This window comes from Mustela lutreola, chromosome 1, assembly GCF_030435805.1.
Source record: "Mustela lutreola isolate mMusLut2 chromosome 1, mMusLut2.pri, whole genome shotgun sequence".
In the NCBI taxonomy this organism is placed as follows: Eukaryota; Metazoa; Chordata; class Mammalia; order Carnivora; family Mustelidae; genus Mustela; species Mustela lutreola.
Window position 1 is genome coordinate 1,549,815 of NC_081290.1, and position 6,677 is coordinate 1,556,491.

Below are 6,677 nucleotides of genomic sequence, written 5' to 3' on the forward strand. Positions count from 1 at the left end.
GTCATGATAAAGTCGTGATTGTTTCTTTAATGAAAATGTGACCTTAAGACATTTCCAGAAACAGTAAACTTCTGTTTACGGATATACCCGGTCTCTCATTAACTCCTTCACACATGCCATTTTCTGTGCCCGCTTTATATTTAGATCCCTCGTAAGTGTTTCATAAATATAGATGGACTGGGGAGAGTTTTCCTTCTCAGCACGTAGGAGAAGAGTGCAGGAGGCTCCACCTGCCAGCTCTGCAAGCACAGAGCCACTGACAGCACGACGGACGGCGGGACGCACTGCAGTCTTGGATTACAGCTGTCATGGGAAGTATAAAATCCCTATAACCTTCTCCTCGTGAAGGGCTATCACCCAGCTAGCTCAGTTAGTCTTTGTATTTTATATCATTCCCGGTTGCTTGCATTGAGAATGAAGTTGATAGAGACAGAGAACAGACGTACGATGCCTTGAGAAAAGTTGGTGCAGGTTAAGTCAAGTCCAGGAGGCTGATGTGCTGGGCGTCCGGGACTCACTTCTGTCACTGTCAGTGATTCGTTAAGCATATCAGGTGTTGGGTCGTGCCCTGTACGTTCTCCGTCAGGAGTGTTCCAGATTATTTATGGCACGTTTTATTCTCCAGAGCTGCATCCCAAAAGGCTGCATAGAGAAAGCCACAGCACATGTACCCGAGTGTGACCTCCATCACCGGGTGCGGCACTGAGGTGGCCACGGCGCCGTGAAACTTGCCGTTCTCTGGCTTCACTCTGAAGGGCGAGAAAAGAGCCTGTTCTGCTCGGTTTCCTGTTGTGCATCATCGGCGATGCTGCTGGCCGAGAGCTCGTTGTGCTGGCCTGGACCAAAGAGGTCTGTCGAACGGTGTGGGCAGGACAGACACTGCACAGTCGCCGGAGCGTTAGAGCGCAGTGCGGGTGACAGGCAAGCGTGGTCGTTCAGTTGACGCGGGGACAGCTTAGCCCAGCGCGGTCTGAGCGGATCTGTCTGCCCTTCCCGTCTCTCCGGGTATGTGTGGGTCTTGAATCTTTCCAGCGGACTCCTGACCCTTACAGACGTGCCAGCATTTCTCGAAGCTGCTGCTATTTCTACCCCTCCCCCCCCCCCAGGCCACGTTCGATGTCAAAGCATGTGGACTTACTTTTAACCAACAACTCAGATCGTCTAAACCGAGTGCCTCACCTTTTCCCAGTCCAATCCCGATCAAACTCTTACTGTGGGAAGTTGTAACTGCAAAGGAGCATTGGCAGACACTACCTCCCACTCCTCCTGATATGAAAGGTTTTCCCTTGGCTGGAGAAGATCATCAGAGGACTGTCCACCTGGAGAAGATCATCAGAGGACTGTCCACCTCAGTCCTTACTGTTGGTCCCTGGTCCGCGCGTTTTACCTGCCCCGCACTCTGCGGTGTGAACTGCTCCGGGCTCGCAGTGCGGTTTCCGTGGGCAAAGCCATTCCTACTGCTTTCAGCGTGGGATGGGTTCGAGGGCGCCGTCCCCTTTATGAGATCCCACAGGAGACCTTGCTTTCAAGTCCCAGGACCAGGAAGAGCCGTGTTACTCTGGGTGGTTGGGTTGTTTTCCCCTTAAAGACACAATTCGACTTGTAACATTATGTTTTCTCTCTCTGCTTTAGCCATTAGGAAAGCACCTTGGGACGTAGCACTGAAAAGTTTAATGCCCATTTTATTCTTAGCTTCTCTGCACTCCCTTCCAGTTTACCTTTTATACTGATGCCGGCAGGCATTTTCTTCTGTGATTGATGTATTAAGAACTCAATGAAATGCTACCGAACACAAAGAAATTGTGGCACACAGTCTCGAGTATTTGCAAGTAAAATAGACAGTAAAGAGCAGCTCCTGATGCTCGAAGAAAATGAGGGTGAAGAGTCGGCGAGTGGGACTGGCTGGGTTCCAAGCGTGTGCGTTGCGAGGAGGGTGTGCGTGAGGCTTTCCGTCACTCACTGTAAGTCAAGAAACCGTGGCCGGAGCCAGTGTTCTCCAGAGCGCGCCATAGCACATTCGTCCTTAAGGATTCTAAGTTCAAATACGTTTGGGACCGTCGAGGATTATAACTTCCTAAAAACAAAAACTGCGGAATTGCTAGAAGTTCTTAACATACGTTCATTGTGGATCTTCAGGAGGCAGACTCTGTGGTACAGTTTCTAAATTTATTTGACCATTTGTTTTTCCTGGAACATCTCCAAGAGCTAATCTTCTTTGAGAGATGCTAGGGTAGAATCAGGCCGCCCGCCCCCCCCCAGTCGAAGGGACCTTCTGTTTCCTTACGAAGTGTGGGGCAAAGGGTTAGATATTCATTGTATTGTATTATTAATTTCTTGTTTGAAATTTAAAGTGTACTAAGAACATAAGTGATACAAACCTTTATAAGCCATGTGTGGCATTTTTCTGGTTTATTTAGCTGCGTCTTTCATATTTAGGTTATTCCTTCTTAATGTAATGAATTAAATGTTTGAGGTTCTTCACTACAGGATAATGTGATTTTCAGGTGGAATCCTTGGCCGCATTCGGATTTGATGACACAGTTACACTTCAGGAAGGCCAGGAGTAAAGTGGTTGGAACTTGGAATGAGACACAGTTTCAGTTTATAACTCTGTTACTTAATAGATATGTGACTTACTAGATCTGTGACCTTGGGGAAGTTACTCAAATTCTATAAGCCTCGGTACTGCAGGGATTGTACGTATCGTCTCATAGGCTTGTGGTGAGGATTAGACGAATCCGTCTGTGTGTGCGTGTGTACAGTGCTTAGCACAGTGATTTTCACGGAGTAAGTACCTAATAAACAGTAACTATCGTAATTTTTATTTATTTAGCAGACTGTTATTGAGCAACTGCCTGGTAATGGGTAACGTGTTTTATATATATACATGCAAATATGAGTGAGTCACAGTCCCTGCCCTTGGAGAATATAGTCAAGTAGACAAGTAAGAATTACATGAAGGTATACAGTGAAGAGTTTATGAATTAATTATAAATATAAGCACAGAAAGCAAAGGAATCATAGAAGAGAGAATTGTCAGTTCTTTTGGGACAAGGTAGAAAGGTAGCTTAGGTGCAGGGCCCTACCGAAGGCTACATTAGAAACTGGAAGGTGATGAGATGTTTTCCGGGGAGAGGACAGTGAAGCCAGGGCTGCTGGGGACAGGGATTCCAAGCTGACTCACAAGAACAAACAAAGAACAAAGAGTCAATTCAGGAAGCCACAGGGAGCTCAGGGTAGCGGTGCAGGGGACCCGCCGGCAGAGCTATGAAGCAGGGTGGCCCAAGTTGGCGGTGGCTCCATCACGAAGGTCTCAAGTCCGAAAGTGAGGTATTTGCAAGTTACACCGCGAGAGTGGTGGGGAGGCCTGAGGCTTCTCAGTGGCGGAGTAAGCTCGTCAGGTTTGCTTCAGGTCAGTCCTGTTCCCTCCGTGGTCTCTGCACTCGCCTCACTCACAGCGCCCGGAGCTGTACAGAAATAGGCGTTCTCGGCCCATGCGGAGCTACTGCTTCGGCCTTAACAATGCATGTTTTGGCTCTCCAGGTGATTTTGTGTAACATTACAGTCGGAGCAGCACAGTTTTAGGTGGTCACTCCAGGCGCTTCATAGAGGACAGACCCGACACTCTCCGGTTCGAAGCAGAGGGGTTTGTCGGGGAAGAGCCACCGTCCAGGCGAGGAAGGAGGCAGGGTCGGAACTTACTCAGGTGTGGAGAAAAGAGAGGAGGAGACAATTAGCAGAAATACTCATCAGGTTTATTTTAGGGAACGTTACTCGTTGCCTGGGTGTTGTATTAGGAAAAGGGATGATTCAGGGGTAATTCTCAGGTTTCTCGCTTTATTTAGGATTTTAGATATTATGCACTGAGATAGAGAATATAGAAAGGATATATGTGTTTTTGTTTTGTTTATTTTTTGGCAGTGAGATGGCTAAATTATAATGAGTTCTGCTTCCGGTACTTTAGAAGTGCCTGTGAGACCCAGATGAAGGTGAGCTATCGGCTTTTGGACACAAGGGCCCGGTGCTGAGGGCTGACATCCTGACCAGTGTTACGGATTTAGGACTCATAAGCATCAAAGGGTGGCCGAAGAAGCAGGAATGAATGAAATTAGAAAGTGTAGACATTTGGGTAACAGCAGACGTGCCAGTGGCCTTTATTGTCAGGGCACTATTTCTCTCTCTAAACTCATTGCACACCATTCACTCTTAGCAACGTGCACACCAGCCGGGCTAAAGCCCTTGACATTCACTGAACTTACGGGGTATCTTAGCCTCGAGGTACTCGTACATACTGTCTCCCTGTCCAGAACATTCCCGGCCTCATTCCCTGGATCAGCTCTCTGCGTCTAGCAGATGCAGAGAGACCCACCTCCAAAATAATCCCCTCTCCAGGAAAAGTACCCCTTCTGGATGTTTGCTTAGGGCTATGACATTAAGTGCAACGGACTCGTTGCTTCTTCGTTTCCGTTGTGCTGAGGTGCTGATGTTAAGGTCTGAGTCTGTTCACCATCTCCCCCATCCCTGGCAGGACACCTGACACATAGTAGGTGCTCAGGAACCAATTGTTGCATGACTAATGAAAGACTGGTCAGAGGGAGAAACGTTTTCAAAGGACCAAGAAAGCGTAGTATTAAAAGAAAGAAGAGTGTGAGGAGGCAGTGACAACACAGAAAACAATGACGGAAGTTTCTAGAAAGGAGGGGTCAGCAGTGTCCAAAACTTCCAAACAATCATGGAACTTTAAGATGGAGAATGTCCAGGGGTTAAGAATCAGGTCAGTGGTGCCCTTTTCCAGGGTGGTGAGAGGGAGTGAGTTCTTATGAGAAGTCAGACCGTAGGGGTTGGAGGACAGCGAGTCCGTGAGGGCGGGGGATGAAACTGTCTGGCCCGGGATAGGGAGGAGCGAAGAAGGAGACATGGGGTCGACGGACAGTTCTTTGAAATGAGGTGATCTAATAGGCGCAGGCGGTGGCCGAAGGGCCCTGCACACGGAGGGATGGAAAGCGGACAGGAGTGTTCCGGGAACCAGCCTTCAGCTGAGCAGCAGGAATCAGGCTTCACGAAAAAGGATTACTCTTAGGCTGGAAGACGCTGGAAGGGAGTGGCCATGGGTGTGGACATAGACAGGTTTATAGGGGCGGGGAAGGGAGTTTAGAGAATTGAGGATTGATAGCTTGGTGTTGTCAGAGGAAGAGAGGACAAACTAGAAGTTCCTGTTTACTGAATTGTGTGTGTGTGTGTGTGTGTGTGTGTGTGTGCCTGTGTGCGGGCATTTAGGGGTGGTTTGGACAGGCTGGGAGGCGCTCATGGACAGGAATGGGAAGTTCTTTAGTCACGTGAGAACTGGCTGAGAGTCCTGACCAAAAACACATTATTATTATTTTTTTCAGAAAAGGAAGATCTGTAATTTTAAAGGTAATGCCTCTTACGAACTCTAAGAGTTTATTGATTTTGATGAGAACTTTTTATTGAGTATGTAGGGAGTGCCGTATGTTCATTGTTGATTTATGATACTATGCTTGAGAGACTATCACTGAGGAAAAACCAAAGAGGTATCCTTCCCTATTTCAAAGAATGTTCTTTGTCTCACCACCTAGATATTTACACCCGACGTAAATGATCTGAGCATTTAATAACAATGTGAGCCTCCCACATTACAAGAGGAAGAGGGCAGAATCCAACCATGTTATTACTTCCGTTGAGTTTATCACATCCCTTAGTTAAATGCATGAGGATCCCATGCTGTGCTGTCTTGAAAAAACTATTAATCAGTATAAAAATATAAAGATATGTACCTTGAAATCGTGGTTTTATGTCCCAAGTGACATCATAATATTAGTCATTAACATCTTCCATAATGCCATATATTATGCTACAAGCCTTCTTAGCGTAATTTCATTGAAACGTCATAATAGTTCAGGAGGCAGGAAATATTTTAAGTCATGTTTCATCGATGAAGAAACTGAGTCTTAGAAATAGGTAGCTTGCTTCTCTTTTGGCTTGCCATTTACCAGAGGAGACATTTAGATGTTTAGAGGTAAGCTTAGAGTTCTGCATTTTAGTTGTAGTTTTACAACTTTTTCAGTTTTCCAATTTTATAGCACTGAATAACCTAGGTAGGGACATTCAAATATCTAGGCCAGCCCGGACTAGCCCCTATGCTTGTGTTGGACAGATACACGGTATATGTGCCTTCCTTCACCCTCTGTGCCCATGGAGACATTGATAATCAGTCGTAGCACACTTTTCTTGGAGTCCAGACTTGGCTTCAGAAATCTTCATGAGACAGTGCTCCAAGAGCCACTACTAATGGATTTACCATCTGGAGGCTAAAATACCCAAATATTTTGAGTCACAGCTGGTGGATAGGAGTATCAGTTTGGATCCTTGGAAAAGCAGCCAAGACGGGAGGAAATGCCCGTGAAGACAAGGGGAAGGGAGAAATTGTAGGCAAGACGAGGCTTCGGACCACAGTGCAGTTTGACGTCTGTGGAAGGACAGAGGGAATGAAGGTTGGATAGACGGGCTCTCGCCTTGTAGCACAGTCCGAGAAAGTCTCAGGCAGGTGGATGGGTTTCTTGCGCAAGGATGTCTCTTCGAAGACACCCTCGTGGGGCAGGCATGGGCTGGCTCTCATACTTGTTCTCCTTACCACGCTCAGTCACTGGTGGTGAGCT